The sequence below is a fragment of the Vicugna pacos genome, unplaced genomic scaffold (genome assembly GCF_048564905.1).
Source record: "Vicugna pacos unplaced genomic scaffold, VicPac4 scaffold_65, whole genome shotgun sequence".
Lineage (NCBI taxonomy): Eukaryota > Metazoa > Chordata > Mammalia > Artiodactyla > Camelidae > Vicugna > Vicugna pacos.
The window spans coordinates 1252953-1276205 of NW_027328746.1; the positions used below are offsets into that span (position 1 = coordinate 1252953).

Sequence of the window (23253 nt, forward strand, 5' to 3'; positions counted from 1 at the left end):
GAGAGCACCATCCTGGGTGAGAGCATGGTGAGGGGTGGCGTTGGGGGCGGGCTGCCTTCTTCCCCAAATAAGGAAACTTCCTGAGGCCAGCACTGTGGGAGGGAGGGCCATGGGGTGGAAGCAGCCAGACTTCTTCAAGATAACTGATGGGATGCCTCCAAGGGACCATTCAGGTGGCCAAACTGGACCCTGAGGGTGGGAGCCAGTCAGTCTGCCTCAGAGCCCAGGACTGAGGTGGGCGCACAGCAGGTCTTACTTGGTCAGATCCATTTCAATTCCCCAAGCCCTGTGTAAAACATGAAGCGTGGACAGCCTGGTGAGCACAGCTCTGCCCTCAAGACCGATTTCAACTCCTCTCTTCCCGGAAAACAGCATCTCTGAGCCCGTCCTGGGTGACCTCACAGAGATCACCCTAGTGGCCCAGGCTAGTGACCGGGAACATGTACCTTCCTGCAGCCAACCCCAGACGTCCACTGATGCATCGTATACTGGCAAAGATGTGAGTCCCTGTGCATTGGTCTAACAGCAGAGACTCTGCCACAGGCCCAAGAGGTGGTGTGTGGGATATGCAGGGGTGCAGGAGTGTAGACAGTGCAATAGTGTAAGTGGTGGCAGGGGTGCAGGGGCTGTGGAGGGCGCAGGCAGTTCAGGGGATGCGGGGGTGCAGGGGTGCAGAGGTGCAGGGAGTGTAGGGGTGCAGGGAGGTGCTCAGGCACTTGGGTAGGATCAGAAGGCAAGTGCACATCCTCGCAGTCAGCCTGACCCTGGGAGGCTGGTCAATTGTTTGGGGCGGCGGCGGCGGCGGTGGCTCGTTGGAGGCTGCCCAGGCAAGCCGGTCGATTTCTTCTCTTCCCTGCAGCCTGGCCTGGGGGGGGGGGGCTTGGCCGCCGGAGATTCGCCAGATGTTGGACTCCAAGTAAGCTTGCTCCTGGGAGGTGGGGCGGTTAGGTCAGCGGGCGGCGGCAGCGGCAGAGGGGCGGAGCGGGGCTGCCCCCGGCGAACTGGTGGAATAGCTGCCTTCTCCCGGCTGCCGGGCCTGGGAGAGGCCTCTGCTGCCCCAGGTCGCCGGACACACCTGTCCCACTCAGCTTGCTGAGTGGGGAGTGGGGGCGGTGCCATTAAGGTGCGGGGCCCACAGGGGTAGGGGGGCTGCCGCGCGGAAGCCGGTCAATTCACTCCGCTCTCCCCCGCGGCGGAGCCAGGGGCGGCTTCTGCTGCCCTAGAGGCGGGACGCCGGTCTCCAGGTGAGCTTGCTCCTGGGAGGCAGCAGCGGCGGCGGCGGCGGCGGCGGCGGCCGCGGCAGTGGGAGGGGGTCCGTTCCAGGAAGCTGCTCCATTTCTTCTCTCCCTCGCGGCCTGGCCTGGGGGCGACCTCTGCCACCAGAGATTTGCCTGAGGTCCGACTCCAGGTGAGCTTGCTCCTGGGAGATGAGTGCGGTGCAGTCAGGTGGCTGGTAAGGTGGTGGCTGCGGGGATAGGGAGGCTGCCCCGGGGGAGCTTGTGGATTAGCTCCCATGTATGTGCCCCGTGGCCTGCAGGCGGCCTCTGCTGCGCCAGGTCCCAGGACACCCCTTTCCCACTTTGCCTGCTGGGGGCTGGAGGCAGGGTAGTCAGGGTGCAGGGGTGGCGGGGGTCGGGGGCCCGCAGATGGGGAGCTGGCCCATTTGCTCCCATCTTCCCCGCGGCTTGTCTTGGGGGCTGTCTCTGTTGCCCTGGGTTACGAGACATGTGTATCCTAGTCAGCCTGACTCCGGGAGGCGGGCGTGGTACGTTGAGGGGTGGTGGCAGCAGCGGCAGGTTTTCCCATGAAGCCGGTCCATTTGCTCTCATTTCCCCCCATGGTTTGCCCTGGGGGCAGTCCCTGTTATCCCAAGGTCGCCGGACGTCCATCTCCAGGTCAGCCTGCTCCCTAGAGGAGGCCACCGTGAGGTCAGGGGGCAAGAGTGGCGGCTGCTGCGGGGGTAGGGGGCTGCCTTGGGTAGCTGGTGGATTGGCTCCCATCTCCCCGAAGGCCTGGGGTGGGAGTGGCCTCTCCTGGCCCAGATCACCAGACACACCTGTCCCATTCAGCCTGCTGGGGGAGGGGCGCCCTGGGCGGTGCCTTTAAGGTGCGGAGGTGGTGAAGGCGGGGGTAGAGGACCTGCAGCGCGGAGCCTGTCAATTTGCTCCCCTCTTCCCTGCGGCCAATCCTGGGGGCGTCCTCTGCTGCCCAAGAAGCCGGATGCCCGTCTCCAGGTCAGCTTGCTCCTGGGAGGCAGGCGTGATGCGGTCAAGGGGCAGAGGCAGCTGCGACGGCCTGCTGCCCCGCGTAATGAGGCCACTTCTCTCTCCTGACCTGGCCTGGGGATGGCCTCTCCCGCCCAAGATTCGCCTGACACCCCACACCCGGTCAGGTTGCTCCTGGGAGGTGGGCGCGGTGAGATCAGGGGGTGGAGAGGAGAGGGGGGCTGCCCCTGGCGAGCTGGAGGATAAGCTCCCTTCTCTCTGGAGGCCTGATGTGGGGGCGGCCTCTGCTGCCCCTCGTTCCCAGGTCATCCTTCTCCGGGTCATACTGCCCCGGGGGTGCGGTAGGGTGCGGGGGCGGAGGGGTGTTGGCGGAGGTATCGAGCCTGCCACTTGGGAGCTGGTGGTTTAGCTCCCATCTCCCCCGCAGCTTGGCCTGGGGGCAGCCTCTGTTGCCCCAGGTCACAAAGCACAGTTTCCCTGACAGCTTAACCACCGGAAGTGGACAGGATGTGCTGGGGGGGGAGGAAGCCACCAAGGCAGCGCCGGAGGGGGCTGTCCCAGGCCAGCTGGTCAATTTGTTCCCATCTCAACCTTTGCTGCCCCAGTTTCGCAGGACTCCCTTCTCCAGTTTATCCTTCTCCTGGGAGGTGGGCGCAGTGCTTGCAGCCCAAGGTCTGGGCTCTCCCCAGGGGAGGGGCAGAACTCTCTTGTTCTCCTTTGTCTTTATTCTTCAGCGAAGTGGTTACTGGACCGAATTCTTAATTCTGAGAAAGTGTAGCCTGTGTTACGGAAGAGCTGCTGGACACTGAGGTTTCTGGGTGGGTTTTCACATCAGTTGATGCCCCAGGCAGGCAGAAAAGCTATTACTCAGAGCTTCTTAGTCTGGAGTTGGTGATGGCCCTGCCATCCTCACCATGCTTTTTAAAAATATGTTATTCCGCTCTTTTTCCTAGGTGACATTTTAGGTTATTGGGTCACAGATTGCTGGCACACTCATCCCTGTTCTCAAACATCTTTTAAACATGGGTGAAGTGATAAGTAGAGGAAGATGATTTACTGAAAGGTAAGAATACTTGAATTTGCATTAAAGCTACATTCTGCCAATCTTTCTCAAATGATTTTTCTTTGATTCTAAATCCACGACCTAGTGAATGTATTCCTGTGTAAATCATTGATCTTCACATCACATTTGTTGAGTGGTCACCGAGATTTGTTAATTAGATTATTCCTGAAAGGAAAAGCTCAGGCTTTTGAGAATTCCTTGTCTGATGTCATCCAGGCAGTCACAGTAGAAGACAGAGCTGATATAAAAAATCCCTCAGCTGCCTGAACTGCAAAGCTTCTGGGATTACTGATCCCTGAAATGCAGGTGACTCTTGATGATATTCTGGGGGATGGTTTACATGATCAGATTCTTCCAGTCCTGTAAATGGGTTCCGTAGCCCCAGCCCTGGGAGAACTGGTCATAAGGGCCATATCGTGAGGGGTGGGATGGGAAGGCAAGGTGTAAGAGCTGGAATCACTGAGATTCCACACTCGCTAAACACAGACTCCAGAGCCTAATTGTTGTCAGGTTCTGTTCTGGATTTGAGAGTGTGTTCAGACATGATTCTTGCTCTTCAGGAGTCACTGCCTGGGTGGAAGTAACCTTTACATAAATCTGGGGAGGATGGCAATTAAGTAGATGGGCTGTTATGGTTCTCAGTGTGCCCAGGCTCCCTCTTCCAGGCACTCGTGGGACTAACGAGAGTCATGTTATTCACTCATTCACTGATTTATTACCCTTGAATTGATCATTTATCCCACAATAAGTGAAACAAGGGATCAGGAACCTGAGTTTTGTCCCCTCTCCTATCACTGATTGTATCTGTCAGTCGGGCACCCTGCGTATGCACTGTGAAATGGTGGTAGTTCTTGCCCAATGGGGCTGCACTGTCAATTCTGAGAATCAGGGGAGTCTCGTGGGTAGGACAGCACCCTGACACACACGACACCCCCCCACCCCGTGAGACAGCATTGTCGGTGCTCAGGTGACCCGATGTAGACCGCGGTGCTAAACCTGAGCGTGTTTAGAGATCTTGGTGGCTATGAAAATACAGACTACCGCTCCCTACCTCTGGAGACTCTGAGGGTGTGCACCCGAGAATTCTGCATTTTAAGAAGCACTTTAACTAATTCTGATGAAGATGATCTGAGTGTCCCACTGAGAAGCACTGGTGTGCAATGCACCAATATTGAAGATTCTCAGGGAGCGATGTCTTTTCAGGATGGTCCAAGGGCCCTCACTTGAGACTTTTGCCTTGGGTTTAATTGTATGTGTTCAGAAGTGATGTCTCTCACTTCCAGTGCTTGTCAGCATGCTCTGTGCAGGGATTTGCACTCAGTAGATGGCAAAAACTATGATTATTCACGTCACCGAGCTAGAGGGTGGGCGATCTTTTATTTTGATTTTCGTTATTGCAATGCAGAGTCTCCCGAGAAGAGATTCAGACTGAACAGCTTTGTGTCAGACTTTGGAAGGCCGCTGGTGCCCAAGGTGTTCTCTGGCAGGGCAATAACGAATCTAGATCCCTCTTTCACTGCTACGTCAATGTAGTGGACCACTTGGACAAGGCCAAAGCTGATATCCCAACCATAGCCCTTGACAGTGATATTCGGCTCCAGGAAGCCATCAGATGCAGCAGGTGGCCAGAGGAGGAGCCGAAAAGGCTCATGAAATTTGACATCCCCAACTTCATCAATACGAACCAGAACTCTTCCTTTGGGGAAGATGATCTCCTGATTTTGGAACCACCGATTGTTCTAGAAAATAAGCCAGATGCCCAGACCTCACACAAAGACTTGAATTGAGAAACGTGCTTTGTCAAGTGTCTTTCTGAAGATGTGAATTCTGTCTTTGTATGGCAGGAATTCCCCTTTCACAAAATTATATGTGTTTGTGTCTGAGAGAGAGAAATGGAGACAGACGAAGAGACAAAAGAGATCCCCCTCAGAAGAGAGCTAGTTAAGGTGAGTTTTTGTGCCTTTAAAAAATATTTGGGGTTTTGGGGGGAACAAAGTATTTACACTGTCTCATTCTCCTAGTTGGAGACCTTGGCCCCGTACTCAGTGTCAGCGTCCTTGAACGGGGGTTGTCATGTTGCGTTTTATCTGGCGCTGCCCCTTCCACGCTCCGCCTTTAGCACTTTGCTTTGCCTCTCAGGGCTGCCACCCTTTTAACTGTAAGGAGAGGAGTCTGGAGTAGGTGTTCCATCCCAGCTCTGCTGATTGGCAAATTTCAGATTTCGTATTCGGATGAGGCTGGGATACACCCAGAGCAGTATAAACCAGGCCCTACCTCCTGCCTATTGCTGGGGCATCCCTCAGGTCTGTGCCTTCTACTCAACACTTTACTGAGCCCAGCTTTTCTCAGGAGCCCAAATTCCTACCGGGATGGCAGGAGACTTGTCTCTCGTGGACACGGTGGCAGACATTTCTATTGGTTGTGCTGAAACAGCTCTTCTGAGATCCTCCGGCCACCCTTGCTCAAACCTGAGGACAGCCCTGCCCTTCCTTTCCTAGGAGGAGGATCAATGCATGGTGAATTTTATGACAGTCCTGTCCCCAGGAATGCACGGAAGGTTATCAGCTGAGTGAGGGGGGGTGCCTCTGTGTCTCTGTGTCCCCGTATCTCTGTCTGCTCACAGTGCCCTGACACCGGCTACCGAACAAGAAAAGTGCTATCACCATGCTGTGTGTTTTGCAAATGTGTAGGTGATGGTCGTGTGGCTCGTGTGTGGGCTTTGAGCTGGGATGTTGAAGGGCTTATAAATACCTCATCAACATGTATTCGAGGTGGCCTGGTGCCACACAGACTTGATTCATGAAAGCATCAAGCCTGCACACTGGTTTGGAAACAACTTGGTTTTGATCAGTCACACTGCATGCATGACTCGATGCTAATCTCTGGGTGTTTTTTTCATTTTAGATTTATTCACCCCCTGTATTGCTTAAGCTGAAAAATACATTTATTTCACCAGAATATTCTCTGATTCTTTGTTTTCACACATCCAGTTTTTTAATTTCTTTAAAAATGATTCTGTGTTTATAATGCCTTCTAATTTCTATCATCTCTAAGTTCCCAGTGGCCTCAGCCATGCACCAGATTTGATGTAGGAACTGTTCAACCAAAAGGAATCCCTTTCCCATTATATCTTTTGAGGAAAATATTATTCTTTAAGACTCTAACACTAAATCGTAGAACAAAGTATGGAACATTTCTTGTAGTTAATACATGTTCATGCAAAAAGAAATGATATTTTCATTAAACAATGTTGATTTTAATAACTTTTACAAATGTGAATATTATTATTCATAATTTAAGTAACCAAATAAAACCACAGTTATTTATTATGAAGATTGAAAACTATTTACACGGTCTCTCAATTAGAAGTAGCTTTACTAGAAGACTGAAGGGTATTTAAAAGATGGAAAAATACCCATGATGACACCATCATTTTTATTAACTGTATATCAAGAATTGTGCAGGGTTAAGATTTAACCCTCTGCAAGCTGCCAAGTTCGCATGAGGTAGTTTGTGGATGCTGCCAGAAGACAGGACACTCCCCCAGGATCAGAGACAAAGGACTTCCCGCCAGCACAGAAGGCAGCCTGTGGTTCATGTTCATGTTGGTTCCTGAGTTCCTTTCCTATTGCTGTTGTAACAAAGGACCACAGACTCAGTGGCTTAAAGCAATACACATTCATGTTCTCACTGTTCTAGGGTGCAGAAGTGCAAAGTAAATGTCAGTGGGCTAAAACCAACGTGTGGCCAAGGCTACATTCCACACCGAGGCTCTAGGGAGGTATTCTTCTTCCTACCTTTCCCAGCTTGCAGAGGTGCTCACACTCCTTGGCCCAGGGCCCTGTGTCACTGTGACTTCTGCTGCCACTTTACATCTCTGTCTCTGACTTTATAGATATAAAGGAAGAGCCTTCTACATCTGGTATGGACCCTTTTTCCTAAATGGACATTGTAACCCTATTTATGTGCAGATGAAAACCCCTTCCCTCCAGGGTGCGGTGGCATCAGCTCACAAGATTACCATTTTGGCGTTAAGGGTCCTCTTTGTATTGTCACCTGGGAACTTCTCTCTCCATAGTAAGCTCTGTGTTACTTTTGTTGTTGTATTTTACCCGGCATTACTGAAAGTTTTACTTCAAAGGGATCCTAATAAGCTCTGTTTACCTGTTTTCAGAGCTGAAAGCTTCAGTTCTAGATGATCTGTTTGATTTTTCTTAAAAATACATTCCAGTATATTTCTCTGGTGAAAGTCTTTACCCTGTTATCTATTCTCCCATCGTTTCCTTATTTTCTTGAATACATTAAAAGTATTTTATAGCCTTTATTGGTAACTCTGATGCCTACATCACCTGGGGGTTTGCATCCTTTGTCTAATGTTTCTTATTCTCATATTATCCGTCATATAGTCTTGACATGTTGCATGTCTAGAAATTCCTTATTACATGGTAGACATTGCAAATGAAAAATCCATATCTTATCTTCCATGAGAGGTTTTCTACCTTCCCGTTAGGCAGACAGGGTGAGGGACTGACCATGTCACTCCAATCAGGCGCTGAGGTGGATCAGGACTGAAGTGCCTTTTTTCTTAAAACACCTTTGAGGTATACTTGGCAAAATATTTTTCACACGTTTAAAGTGTACAGCTTAATAAGTTTTGACATAAGTATATCCCCAAGAAACCATGACCACACTCAAGACAGTGAACATACCCATCACCCACAAAGCTTCTCTCCTGCCTTGTCTTGTCCCTCCCTCCCTCACCATCTCTGCCCCTGGAAACCATTGATCTGCTTTCTATCACAACATATTGATTTGCATTTTCAAGATCCTTGTATGAATGGATTCCTGCAGTATCTACTCTATGTTGTCTGACTTCTTTCATTCAGTGCAATTATTTTGAGAGTCATCAGTGTTGCTGTATTAATAGCTTAATATGTCTTATAACAGAGTATTGTTTAGTGCTGAGTTTTTACTGAATAGTTTATTTTGAGCAGTGTTTGGATAGACCATCTTTTGTTTCTCCATTTACTTCTTGATGGATGCATGGGTTATTTACAACTTGAGCTATTATAAATAAAATTGCAGTGAATATTTGGTTACAAGTCTTCGTATGGACATATGCTTTTCTTTTCTAAAGCACCAGATGAGGAATGTCTGGGTTATATGGTAGATAGGTCTTTACCTTTTTTAAAGAAACTGTTTAAGACTTTTCCAAAATGGTTGTGCTAATGTAAATTCCTCGTGGTGTGTATCAGTTCTGGTTGCTCTTACTTCCTTGCCAGCAATTTGTAAGGTCGGACTTTCTAATCGTATTCATTCTAGTATGTATGTGTACTAGTATCTCACTGTGGTTTTTAAATGCATTTCTCTAATGACTAATGGCATCTTTAATCAGCATCTTTTCATATGCTTATTACCCATCTGGATATCTTTACTGAAGTGTGTTTTCTGGCCTCATTCATTCATTCAGGTGTTTGCATTATTATTGAGTTTTAAGACCTCTTTATTCTGGATCAGATACAAAGAGAGATCTTTATCAGATATTTGATCTGCAAATAGCTTCTGTCTATGGCTTGTCTTTTCATTTGCTTAGCAGTGTTTAGAAGAGCTTTGAAGAGTCTTCATCTTGATAAAGTTCACTCTATCAGTTTCTTTTTAAAATAGATTATACTTTCGGTGTCATAGCAAAGAAATATTTGCCAAACCCAAGGTCATAAAGCTTAAGCCTATGCTTTTTCTCCTAGCTGTTTTACAGTTTTAGATTTCCTATTAAGATCTATTATCCATTTTGAGTTAATTTTTGTATATTTTGTGAAGTGTGGATCAAAGTTCCTTTTTTTTTTTTGCGTATCACTATCTAATCGTTCCAGCACTACTTGTTGAAAAGATCCTTTCTCCACTGCATCCTTTTTGAGAATCAATTGTGTATATAAGTGTTGGTTTAGTTCTGAACATTCTGTTCTGTTCCATTATTCTATTTTCCTGTTTTACACCAACACCATACTTTCTGATTACTGTAGCTTTATAAAAAAAAGTCTGAAAATCAGTGCAAGTCTTCCAAATTTGTTTTGCTTGTTCAAAATTGTTTTGGATATTTGGGATCCTTTGAATTTTTATATGAATTTTAGAATTAGTTTGTAAATTCCTTACATCCTTTTCTGCCAAAATTCCACCCATGTCTTTGGCCATCTCCAAAGCCACATTTCCTGAAGTCTCTCTATATCCCAGGTGAAAGGAATTTCTCTTTCTTCTGTGCTCCAATCACATTTGATGATATTTGATTACATTTATTCATATTTGGCTGTATGTACTTGTCTGATCTTTCCTGCAATATAGTAAATATCTCAAGATTAGGAATCTTGACTTGTTTCCCTATGTCTGCTGAGAAAACTAGTTCTATGCTTTGCAGGAGTGAGCCCTGCACTAAGAGGTATCTGCAGCACACATCTAGCTCATTGCTTGCATATTGTCAAGGAATCCTGCAGATTTAGAATTGTTTATTGATTGTTGTCTCCAAGACGGCTCAGTCTTTTTTATTTCTATTGCTACTGCTGCAGTTTCAAAGAACAATGGGCTAATTATTTTCCAAATATCAAAACATACTGTAATTGAGTTGTGACGCAAATTATTTGCAGCTGTGTCTTAACAACCTGCTTAGTGTTCACAGGCTCCTTCACTCATGGAACTTTTGGGAGAATGTCATATCCTTGGAGATAGCACTGCTGTCTTTGGCGACCTGAGCAGCAGTATCTGAACTCACTCCTGCTGTTTTTCCAGTGTCTCCTCTAGCCCTCCTCCAGCCCTCCATGGGAGGACCAGCAGTTCTGCCCTCGAAAAGCCTGTTGCTTCTCAGGAAGACTTCCCTATGAAACATAATCATGTCCTTCTTGTGGGGACATTCAGTCCAGAGACCTGACAGCAGGGGAAAATGTTTAGCCTGCTTTTGGTAGAACCTAAATTCTTCCATACTTGTTAGAAGCAAATCCAATGAGGAAACTGTGTTGGCATTTAACAAATCAGCATAAATATCTGATGAGGAAGATCAGCTTCCCCATCCCACTCAGGCGTCATGTTGATGTGACACTCACCTTGGCTAACATTTTCTCCTGTGAGCAACATAAAGTTCAAGACATTATGAATGGCTTTTTGTTTTTCTTCCTTAGTCTTTTTACATTCACTGTGTCTGGCGAGATTATATGAATCCTGCTTATTTTCAGCCCAGCACTAAGCTTTTTAAAAGGATCACGTATTTAAAAGGCTAGTGGACAATCTGTTAGAAGATAGAAATCCTTAGATTTTGGTTCTAGAGTTGAATCTTGGTTAGGGGTGAATGAAAGTTCCCATTAAAATTTTAAATTCAGTGTTACAAAGTTTTAAAAATAGTTAAATATTAGTCAATTTCATTAAACACTTTAGCAGTTATTTACTTTTAAGCCTGTTTCTGGGGCAATTTTGCAATGATTCCCTCCCTTTATTGATTCCCTCTTTATCAGAATCCATGAGAGGCCCCTGTCATCACCGTCAGTATCATCATCATCATCATCATCATCATGGAACTGATTCCTCTGAAAGATTCTAGAAAAATAAAGAGATGGATGGTGTTATGTGTAGGTCAGTGTGTGCATATACAATAAGAACAGTTGTCAGACATTAGATGCAAGATACCTATTTCATTTAGAGAAGAATGTGGCCATGAAATCCTAATGTGGTGAATGAAGGAAGTGGTGGGAACAGGATAGTCAATGGAAAGTAGGAGGAAGTGAGCAAAGCGGGGAGCATAGATCCTTGATTAGGTGATCAGCACATTGGTGAGAATGAGGGGAGTGTGATGGCAGAATCATGTCCCTCCCTGGCCACAGGGTAGCCACCTGTGACATGTTACTGTACATGGCAAAAGGGATGACAGTTATTTTAGGACAAAAATCTTAGAGGATTTCTGCCTCCTAAATTGTCTATTAGTTAGCCTTTTAAACCCATGATGCATTATTAAATATTAGTGCAGGGGCACAAATTAAAAGGATTCATATAATCTCACCAGACATACTAAATGTAGAAAGGCTAAGGAAGAAAAACAAAAAGTCATTCATAAGTGCCTTGAACCATAAATTGCACATGAGAGGAAATGTTACACAAGGTGAGTGTCACAGCCACATACATAATGCTTGAGTGGGATGGGACGGGGGGATCCTGAGATGAGACAATAGGCTGAGTAGCCTGGATTGTCCAGGTGGGCCGAATGTAATCACAGGGGTCCTTAAAATGGAGGATATTTCCCAGCTGAGTTTAAAATCAGAGGGAGGTGTAGCCATGGAGCAATGTTCAGAAAGGCTGCTGACCATGAAAATGGAGGAAGTCGTGGGGCACAAGCTAAGGAAGGTGGGTGACCTCTGGAAACTGGAAAAAAAGAAAAGGAAACATTCTCTTCTGGATCCTCTAGAAGAAAGGAACCCTGGTGGTACCTTGAATTTAGCCCAATGAGAACTGTGCTGGATCTCTGACCTCCACAACCATAAGGTGATAAATCTGTGCTGGTTTAAGCTATTAAGCTTATGGAAATTTGTTACAGTGGTAATAGGAAAATAACACAGTGAGCGGTAGTGTAAGGGATTAAAGGTCTAGGATGGGGTGTGGAGAGGATTCTGACATTTACACCTAAAAAACAACCAGGTGCAGTGGGAAGGTGTTTTAAGGAAGACCTACCTGGTAGGGATGTTAAGAGGACTGTTTGGTGTGAGGAGAGCATTGGAATAGAGGAATCAATTAAATCTCTACCAGAAAAATAAGGAATAAAATATAACAGGGCTTCAGTATTAGTGGATGCAGGAATGGAAATGGGCAGAGAGATATAAACATTACTTTGAAATTAGCTACAGGTTTGATGATTGCATGTTGGGGAGAGTTAGCCGATGTGTGGACTGAATGTTTGCATCCCCTCAAAACCCATATGTTGAAACCCCATCTCCCAGGGTGATGGTATTGGGAGGTGGGGCCTTTGGGAGGTGATTACTAGGATAAAATGAGATCATGAGAGTAGAGTCCTCATGAATGGGATTAGTGCCCTTATAAAGGGTCCCAGATTGCTTGCTTCTCTCTGCTCTCTGGCCCATGAAGATAGTGGGAAGACAGCCATCTTTGAGCCATGAAGGCTATCCTCTCCCAGATGCATTGACCTCAGCCTCCAAGACTTAAGGAACATGCTGGTTGTTTAAAGCCACCCGACCCATGGTAATTTGTTACAGCATCCCAGACTGACGAAGACAGTGGAGAATGCCTCTGAGTTTGGCACTGACTGCCTGGAGAATGCTGAAACCCAGGGAAGTGGGCAGCACAGACGTTTACTCATTTAATCCTGCCAACACAGTAGGAGGTAGAGTCTACATATTCCTCGCTACTTAAAAGGTAAGGAAAAAGAGGCACAAATAATAACAACGACAGCAAAAACAACAACAATAATTTTTCCAAGATTCACACAGAACCCCCTGGAGGCAGAATCAGAATTTATACTCAAGCAGGCTGGCCCCAAAGCCCCTGCTCATAACTACTAAGTCAGATTACCTTGCTTATGTGGATCAGTTATTCTCAAATGTGATATGAGGGTACTGTGTCCAGTAACTAATAATTTCAAAATACCTCACTGTAAGGGAATCATTAGTCGCAGGCATTGCAAATCACAGAAAGCTAGACATACAAAAATATCTCGTTAGGGCAAGATAACCAATTATGCTTTTAAAGATTATACCTGCTGACCCTTTGCAATAAAATGTTTCTTTATAATTCTGTCTGGCTACAGAATAACTTCATAATCCTGCATGTGGCTGGTGGCTCCCATGTTGGACAGCACGGGCCTAGAGAATTTAAATGACTTGCCCAGCTTCACCCAGGAAGCTCATGGTGGGATCAGAGCTATAGTCTGGGACTTTTTCTTCCTATCCAACAAGTCCCTCATGGAAGTTTAGAAGCTTCTCCTTTGGTGCCCAGCTGTATATCCATACTTATGAAATCTTGTCAGGTATTCCAGCCTGCTCCTGAACATCAGCCAGAACCCACTTCTGCTCTTTTTTGGCCAGGTAATACCTTCTAGCAACTTCCATTGCATTCTTGGCATCAGTTCTTACCTGGAAGGGTAGTGGCTAGAGATGGAGATGTGTCCACATGACAGGTTTTTCATAAACATAGCAGGAGTGGTCAAGAGAAGAAAACGTCAGGAAGACGAGTGGAAGCAGGTCATTTAATATACCATATGGGTACATTCAATGTATGTGTTTCCGGGTCCAGGCTTGTCCTGCTCGTGCATTACAGGCCAATAAATCAAGAGACCAGGTTTTGGGGCAAGAAATAGCGACTTTAATTTGGAAAGCCAGCTAAGATGGTGGACTAATGTCCTGGAGAACCATCTCCCCAAGTCAGAATTCAGGCTTTTCTTATATTAAAAAGGGGAAGCGGGAGTGATTGGTTGTTGCAAACTTGGTGAATGAATTCTTTGTTGTTAGAATCCTTTGTTCTTGCAGCTCTTCACCAGGGTCAGATCCATGTAAACCTCCAACAAAGAAATGTTATTTTCTATTCTGTAACTTGTTATCTTTATATGAATGGAAGTGTTAATATCCTTCAAAGTCAGAGCCTTGAGAATAGGGTCCCCTGTATATTTCAGGCTCTAGGCAACATTGTTTTACAAAATGTGCAGAAACAACAAGGCTAAGCCTAGGAAACAGGGCACAGGGTTAAAGTCAAAGGAACGGATCTAATATGGAGTCAGATTTGTTCTTTCCTATTTCAGTAGTGCCATGGAGAAGGCACTTTGGGCAGCTTGTTGTAGGGTCCTGGAGGCTTTCTCTCTCAGGTTCTGGGCGCCTCTATTGTAAACCCTTCATAGCTGTTTGGCCTGCTGGAAAACCACTCCAACTGTTTTGCCCTGAAGATGTGTTCTGTTTATAACTCAACTCTACTCCTTGGAAACCAACTCAAGAAAAACTCAGTTGGTTTTCCACCAGCCATGGGCAGGGGTGAGGGATAGCATGTTGTTATTTTATAAAAAAAAATAAAAGAAGTCTTAAAACAGCACTGGGCACATAGGAGAGAGTCAATAAAAGCTTCCTGGCTTAAATTAAAAGTGATGGCTCAGTGATTCCATGGCTGTTGTATTTGCTGAGCTAGTTACTCCTTTGCTCCATTACACTTTTTTTTTAACTGAAAAAGAAATACATGCATATGGCTAGAAAAATTCAAACAGAGCACAAAAATACACAAGTGAAAGGAGTTTTCCCTCATCCTCTGTTCTTTCAGCCCTCCCTGGAGATGCCACTGTTTACAATCCTTTGTGTGCTTTTCCAGATATGTTATGCACATTCCCACCTATGTATGAAAATTCCTTTGAAATTTAACTTATTTTTAACTTTAAGGGATTTAAATCCTCAAGTGGCTTCTGCCCAGGTAATAGAAAAGAACAAATCTGACTCCATATTAGATCTCTTCCTTTGAATTTAACCGTGTGCTCTGTCTCCTAGGCTTCATCTTGCTTGTAAAACAATGTTGCCTAGAGCCTGAAATATACAGGAGAGCCTATTCTGAAGGCTCTGACCTTGAAGGATATTTAACACTTTTCCATTCATATAAAGATAACAAGTTACATAATAGAAAATAACGTCTGTTTTGTTGGAGGTTTACAGGGATCTGACCCAGGCAGATAGCTGCAAGAACAAAGGATTCTAACAACAAGGAATTCCTACACCAAGAAGTTTGCAACAACCAAGCACATAGGAAAGGAGCCTGAATTCTGACTTGGGGAGATGGTTTTCCAGGACATTAGTTTGCCATCTAGGTCTACAGAAACTTGCTATTCCATGCCCCAACACCTGGTCTCCCAACTTACTGGCCTGCCCTGCACTGAGGAGAATGAATTTGGACTCAGTAACACTCCTATCTACCTAGCAAGCTGGGCACTGGAAATGAGGGCAGCTCTCCCACACCCAGGGACCTACTGTGAGCCCTTGATGGTTCCCCTAGGGTGGGGTGTGGTTTACCCAGGAGGGGTGGGGACTATGCACCAACAATCAGGCATTCTGCTCCTTCTGGGGCTCTGACCTTGTACCTCCCGCTCCCAGCCAGCCCAACACCAGGGACAGTGGAGCTAAGGCAGAGATCGTGCATGCCTGATTCCCAGCATGTAAAAGGGGAATATGTACTCTTCCCAAGGTAGTTCTGAGAGACAACACCTGAGGGTGCTTGGTTCCCAGAGCAACAGGAAACCCAGCTCTGCGTGGGGGCCACGGGTGTGATCCCCGTAGGGGTTCTGCAGAGGCATCGGCTGGAGGGCTGGACCAGGGAGGTAAAATATGAGCTGCGGGCCTTAAAGGGTTAGAGAAGGATGCAGAGGCAGGACTGCCGCCTCCTTCGGGGTGCCCCCAGCGGTAAAACTTTTTCTCTCCATCTCTGCTACTCCCCTCCCCACTCCAGATCCCTGCCTTCTCTCTGCTCCTCCTGTCCATCTATCTCTCTCCACTTTCCCCCTCCTCCCCTCTTCCTCCCATCTTGTCTCTCCCTCGCTTCCCCACCTCCTCTCCCAGAACCCAGAGCGGATCGCTGGCTCTCCTGCGCATGCGCAGTCGGTGCCAGCTGGACCACGGGTTGGAAGCTCCAGCTCCGAGCTGGGGATCGGCCCCAAAGGTTTCTCAGCTCTGTCGCCAGGTAGGCCTTTGTCCCGGGGCCGGGGCTTCTTGCTGTGGAAGTGCAAGGCGGGGGCTCCCGGGAAATGGGTCAGGCTGCTGCGGGAGGGCGGTCCGCGTGTCACAGCCCGTGAGGGCGCGTGTCAGCAGCGTCTGTTCAGCTGAGGGACTCGGACCAGGCCCCTCTGCCCGCGCCACCTGCCCCGGCGCCCCGGTCACAGCTGCCCAGGGCCAGGTGTACACCTGCCGCCTCTCGCCCCAGCCGGGCTCCCCTCAGTCCGCGGCCGGCGTCCCCTTCCCCTCTCCCGCTTGCGAGTCCTCTCCTCCCGGGGTTCCTCTCCTTGGCCGCCGACCCGCCCCAGCCCCTGGGCGGGCTGTGTCCGGGGTGGGCGGGGTCTGCGGACCCGGATGGGGGCGGGCGGCTGGGGCTGGGGCTGGCCTCCGAGCGGGGCTGCAGCCCGCGTCCCCCACCCCCCGCTTTCCCTGCCCCGTGACCCCGGGGCTGCCCTCCTCTCCCTTTCCCGCTCCCTGAGGACCAGCTCAGCGGCGTGGGCGCTGCTCCCCGGGCTGACTGTCACCAGCTGTAAAGCCCAGCTTCTCCTGGTGGAGTCGGGGAAAGGGAGCGCCAGTGCTGAGCGAGCTTCCATCTCCTCCCTCAGTGTTTCTGCCCCAGGTAAGTTCCTTGAACACTTTCAGGTGTTACGATGGCGGTGCTTATTGATGTCACGTGTTTTTATACTGAGAGGGATTACAGTGTTTAAAGCTAGGCTTTGTTCAGTTAAAAATGAGCTGAAGGCATGAGGCTGTGATATCCTCCTTCCTTCCCTGTCCCTGGGTGAAACGTGTGACCGTAGATCATAAAAAGATAGTTACAGTCCCTAACTAGCCCAGCCCAGCTAGTGTGTGTTAACAGGAACAGCACCACCAGAGGCGTTGGAGACCCACGGACATTGCAGTCCTAAAGAGCTCCTGGCAAAATCTGGTTTGTTTTGTTTTTTTTGTTTTTCTTAAATTGTGGGGCAGACTAGTTGTATAGAGTAAAAAATAATTGTCAATAAATATTTTTTCATATAACAGCTTTATTGTGATATTGTTCACGCACCATGAAGTCCACCAACTTAAATGATACAATTCAGCAGCTTTTAGCATATTCACAGTGGTGCAACCATTATTATTCCAGAACGTTTTCATTACTTCAGAAAGAGCAGTGGAAATGAATGACCTATCCACCCCTTCCCAGTGGTCGTTCTAAAGAAGTTTCTTGTCTGTTCCTGAGCATAAATTAACTTGTTACATTCCATGAAAAATCTGGTAGGAATTCTAGTCAGAATTGCATTGAAACTGTCTATCAAAGTAGGAAGAATTAGTGTCTTTATGGCATAAACTTCTTCTATCCATGAATATATCTGGGACCCTATCTTTTCATCTCTCCAGAGCCTGGCCCATGGAAAGTCCTCACTAATTGTTGGGCTTGTGAATGATGAGATTCTATACATCGTTAGTTGCAACTGTAGCCTTTCACAGGAGAGAAAAATAACCTCAGTGAAGCCAAGTGACTGATGATCAGAAAGGGTGACAGTCAGTGCTGGAGTGATCCAGTGGACTTGGTGCTAGCAAACAGAGTTCTCCACCACCTACAGCTAAGGGGATTACAGTGTTTTTTACTTTTTTTTAATGGCATTGCTTTATTTTTACTTATTTCTTAAAATTATTTTTTATTGAAGTTTAGTCAATTTACAATGTTAGTTTCAGATGTACAGCAGAGATTCAGTTATAAACATATGCATATGTATATACATATGTTTTAGGTTGTTTTTAGTACAACTCATTACAAGAAATTGAATATAGTTCCCTGTGCCATATAGTAGGTCCTTGTCATTTAGTTTATATTTATTAATGTGTATCTGTTAATCCTCCCTTTCCTGCCTGCTAAACACAGTTTGCTTTCTATGTCCATGAGTCTATTTCTAGCAGCACCAATTTTGCTAGTAATATATGCTGGTTGGCTACTTTCAGATTCAGTAATTCCATCTTATCTGTGGGCGTTTTTCCTCTGGTGGGCCTGTGTGTGGTTTGCACACGTGATAATAGAGATCTGTATTTGTGACAACTCCAGGCCTCGTGTAGTCCCTGGTATGGAGCGCCCACTGAGCTGATGCTTGAACTGGGAAAAAAAACATAGTAAGTGTTGGAATTTCCACTATGGTTGAGACTTCCTGTTTTCCATGACCTGTTTAGCCCACCTTAATTTTGGCTGCACCCATACTGGGTAATTTGGTGGAACTTCATGGTATGGTGGTGTAGAGACAGGGCCTTGTATGCTTCTTCTCTTTCCTTTTTCTAACACTCATTCTCCTGGGCCTCCCAGATCCTCCCCCAGAAGTACCCAGGGCTGGCTTGGTGCTGCGCTGAGGCAATATTTGTTAAGAAGGCCCTTTCCTCATCTCTTCTGAGCCTCCGTTTCCTTCTCTGCACAATCAGGGCTTAGACTAGGTAAGTGCTTTTCAGTTTCTTTTAAAGCCATGTTTCCTTTGAGAAACAGAAAATGCAAATCTCTCCTCCCATCCCAACCATTTAGATTTTGATAAGTCCTCCAAGGAGTGACATAGCAGTTTGTGGAAAATTGATGTGATTGTGATTCCAGGTGGCACAGAAAAGACTCTTCAGAGATTTATTGCAGTGAGAGGGCAGGAAAGGGGCAGTATGTCACACTTTCTAGTGTGAGTACTGGAGCAGGGGATTGGGTTTAAATACGGTGTCTGACGTGGCCTCTCTCTAATCTTGTACAATGTGATAAACCTCTCTCCCTCAGTTTCTTTTTTTTTCTTTTTCCTCAGTTTCTTAATGTGTCAAGTTGAGGTGATAATATTTTAAGGCTTTTGTGAAACATTATATACATAAGCCATTTGTGTCTCGGTAGGTACAAGACCTGCTACGGAGTCAGGGATTTCTTTTAAAAAAATAAAATCTCGTCCAGAGCACTCTGTGTGTATTTTGAAGATCCTGGAGGGTGAGGATTGAGTCTAAAGTCCATCGTGGTACAGGTGGCCCGTGGGTCTGTGTGCCCCAGATTGCCCCCTCCTCCTCAGTCCTCTTCCTCTCAGTCCAGGATGAAGTTCCCTAGTAGATTTACACAGAGGTCTTTTGGAAATGGCTTTTCATTTTATTATTTCACCAAGGAGGGCTGCCATCATGATCTCTGTGGTCAGGTTTTGGTGACCTAAAGGCTATGCAATTGGGGATTTCTATTTAATAAAAAGAAAAAGAATTAGAAGTACAAAATTAGACCTAGGGTGGTGGCAGGGGCTCTTGGAAGTGGAGACCATTAGCTTTGTTAGCTTCAGGTGCAGTGGCCTCGAGCCACAAGGACCCATCCTTGTGCTCTGAAGTTGGAGGGACCAGTGGGTTCAGTGGGAAAGTTTACTGCGTATATCTCATGGGCTGGGCATTGTCCTATTTGTACTCTGTGTTCCTTATTTGAGACAGTGAGCTCATTTAATCTCAATAGCCTCTTTAAATAATTAGGCTTTTTATTTTGAGATTTGATGTAGATTCCCATGTAGTTGCAAGAGATAATATGGAGTGGGCCTCTGGACTCTTTGCCCAGTTTTCTTTAATGGTTCCATTTTGCAATGTTGGGGTACAATTCATTACTGACTCACTAACCCTTTGAGGTTTGTGTTATTGCCCTCATTTCTATTTATGATTAGTCTGGGGTTTAGGGAAACACACAGGCCTGCTCAGGTCACCCACATGGTTAGTGTAGAGTCGGGTGAAACGTGGGCTTGGGATTTCCAGGCAGTACCATTATGATTGTCTGTGGCAGGGAGCAGCATTCACTTTGCTTGTTTATTCATTCATTCAACAAGCATTTATTGAGTAAACTCTGTGGGTCAGATGCTTTCATAGGGTTATCTGATTCTTCAGCAGTATGGAGAATCAGGTAACGTTTTCTTTTTTTTTTTAATTTGAGAAAAATAGCTCTGAGAGGTTATAACCCCCCCAAAGGAAATATAGCTCATAAATGAGGGATAGTAAATTTGTACAGTTCCTTTTTCTTATGCAGGTGGTACCCTAGGCATTTTACATTTGCAAACTTCCATAATCTAGATATATTCTTGTAAGGCAAGGATTTTTTTTAATTGAAGTATAGTCAAGTTTACAATGTTGTGTCAATTGCAAGGTGTTTTTTTTTTTGAATTTTGAATTAAAAAATATTTTTTGAGGAGGGTAATTAGGTTTATTTATTTGTTTCATTTTTTTTAAATGAGGTACTGAGGATTGAACCAAGGACCTCGTACATGCTAAGCATGTGCTGTACCACTGAACTGTACCCTCCTCCACAAAGCAAGTATTCTTATCCATTAGTCTGTAGCTTAGGAGTTCAAATAAATTGGAGTTGAAATCCAGGTGTTTTGATCCCACTATGGTTCTTTGCATTATATCCTGCTGAGGGGTGGGGAAGCAGTTCCTTTATTCATTCCTTTATTCAGCAGTTTTGAGCACTGACTTTGCATCAGGGCCGGGCTAGGTGCTTGGAAACAGAAAACAAGAAATGACCCTTCTCTGCAGGGGCCGGAAGCCTAGACCAAAAGCTGCGTAATGTGATCTGAGCTATGATAGCCATGTGCAGACGCTGAGAACAAACTGTAACCCCGATTTGCTTGGGCCTCCCCTGCCTTCTGACTGGTACACACCAGGTCACCGCAACCCAGTGAGGCCCGCAGCCCGCAGCATAGTATGTACCTCGGTCTCCTCTCCCCACTCGGCAGGGCCTGCAACATGAGCATCCCTGACTACGTGTAGTGTGCTGAGGACCACTAGACTCTCCCCGTGGTGGTCCAAGCCGTTGGGATCATCTCAGAGGAGAATTTCTTTTGCATCTATAATCGAATCTCCTTGGTGAGCCAGATCAGCCCGTGTGGCTCCCAGTGGGCACTCTGTATCCACTACAGGCACCACTATGCGCCCGAGAATGGGTGGAGCGACTTCCAGACCCACCGCAAGGTCGTGGGCCTTGTCACCATTACCGACTGCCTCTTGGCCAAGACCTTCTAGAAGCTCACGTGCAGAGGAGCTGTGTGGCACCACGCTTAATGTCTCTCAGCTCTTTGTCTTTGTGCTGCATTGGAAGGTAGTCAAACAGCCGTGCACTGACGTGGCCTTCAAATTATGAGGACTGCATGGTGGTGCAGAAGAGGTTCAAGGACTTCACTGAGTCACTCTTCATCATGCTCAAGACCAAGTGGCTGGACGGGGCACCCGACAAGTCTGGGGACAAGATCCCACTCCTCTACAACCTGTTTGAGAAGGAGGACTTCGTGGGACTGGACACAGACAGCAGGTAAGTCTACCTGGAGGCCCGGCCACCCTGGCTGTGTGAAGGGTTGCTTCCGTACATCCAGAAAGGGATCAGCAAGGAGGAGGGCTGTCTTGTAGCCAAGGCGGGAAGGAGGTGCAGCCCGCCGGTTTTCAGACGTTTAAAAGTGAATCCGCCTTTGATTCAAAGAGATCCTTTTAGGGTTAGTATGGACACTTACTCCCCCTTTTCAGCCAGGACCCTTGGTGGGACCCCTGGAGTTGATGTCCAAGAGAGTAGCCACATCCACTGATGCTATAAGCGCTGGGGAGGAGGCTGCTCTGAGCTGAGATGTGCTGTAGGACAAATGCACATCAGACGCTGAGACTTGTCTAGTAAGAAGAATGTAAACTATCTTGTTAGTTTCTATATTTATTACATGTCAAAATGATAGTATTTTACATAAAGTAGATTAAGTAATATCTGTTCTTAAAATCAGTTTCTAGTGTTTTTTTGTTTTGTTGTTTTTTACCTTTTTAAATGTGGCAACTGGGAAAATTTCTTTACATGGCTCTCATTTCATTCCTGTTAGACAGCCTGCCCTGGGACAGTCTCATCCCCTTGCTTATAGATGAGATGCTGAATCCCAAGACGCAGAACGAGGTGCTGGTTGAGCTGGGGGTGGAGCCGGTGTCTCCTGCCTACCAGGCCCAGCAGCTGCACGGCTCAGGCCCTCTCTCCCTGCCTGACAGCCACCATGCCAAGTTAGGACATCAGAAACACCGCCAGGGGCTTCCAAATGAGCTCCTTATGCAGGGAAAGTCATGTCACGGACTATGAGACAGAGCAGGGAAAGGTTCCTCCTCACTTTGTCCCTGTGATTAGGTCAACGGCTCCACTTTGCCTCGGAAGTGCAGACGAGCTCTTCTGGGCTGCCTAACCTTCACTCTCTGCTATGTTTCCCTGTGTATCTATTGTGCTGTCCCTCGGGCAGTAGAGGGTGAGATGCATTTGCCAGAGGTGGTCCCCCTTTGCTGTGGAGAGTGAGGGAAGCTGTGACCCCTGGCCTACGGCCTCGGGCCTTGAGTCTGGAGAGCGCTCATGGCGTTCCCACAGGTGACGGTAGGAGGACCTGGCAAGTGCTGCCGGGCCCGCTGTGGAGGGGGTGCTCTGTGATTCTTGAACTTACTAAGATCAGATCCTACTTTCTGGTTGTTGGTAAGTTGGAGGAGAAGATGCCAGAGAATTGAGAAAAAGAAAGTCCAGACCAGTCCTGTGAGTAACAGGCACAGGGGACCCGAGTGCCACATTCGTGTGGTGCCTGGCGGGCTCTGGATGAATTTTCAGTTCCTCCCCGGACATGCCTCTATGGCTTAAGGAAGGGGCGAGGCATGTCGTCGCCATGATCTGTACTTGTCCTCGCAGGACCCTGTGATCTACACGCCTGTGCTCCCCTTCTGCTCCTTGTAGACGAGTTGGTAGGTTTAGTGGCCTGGGCAAAGCTGAGGGCACAGCTGCCAGCACCGGGCCACTCCCAGGTTGGCTCCATTCACCTCACCTGTCACCTCCTGTTGAGCCCCCAGGCGTTAGTCAAGGTAGGTGCATCGGTGCAATGTAAGCAGGGACCACCTTCTTCCCCTGGACAGACTGCTGGGTGAGCAGTGGAAGCCTGGAGCCCTGCCCCAGCCCCTGGCCAGTGCCTCCTCTTTTGTCATAGGAAGCACTGGTGACATTTTTGCTAAGCAACTGCTTGGCTTTGAGTCTGCAGACCCACCAGAGAATGCCAGCTTGTTTTTGCCTTTTGAAGTCTGTCCTTGGGATTTGGCGGAGTAGCTGGATGTGTGCTTAGCCCATAGTGGTTGACACTGTCACCATTGTTTACCCAGAACCTCGTGTACCAGGCATGGCTCTCGGCATCAAAATATAGCAGCGCATTAAACCTCCCTCCTGGTGGGTCTGTCTGTTCTGGTACCATAAGGGCTCAGCCAGCATCTGAATGTCAGT

The 23253-nt window shown here is 47.2% G+C and overlaps 1 long non-coding RNA gene and 1 pseudogene across 1 annotated transcript; both read left to right on the plus strand.

The window, feature by feature from the left end:
- The first annotated feature begins 1278 nt into the window (after positions 1-1278).
- Positions 1279-15970, plus strand: LOC107035070 (uncharacterized). The gene is made up of 5 exons (XR_012070181.1): positions 1279-1408; positions 3179-3288; positions 5133-5234; positions 12528-12687; positions 15742-15970. It is a non-coding gene; the product is annotated as an uncharacterized lncRNA (long non-coding RNA).
- Positions 15971-16390: 420 nt separating this feature from the next.
- Positions 16391-23253, plus strand: part of LOC116279201 (trafficking protein particle complex subunit 9-like) — a 30754-nt pseudogene continuing 23891 nt past the window's right edge.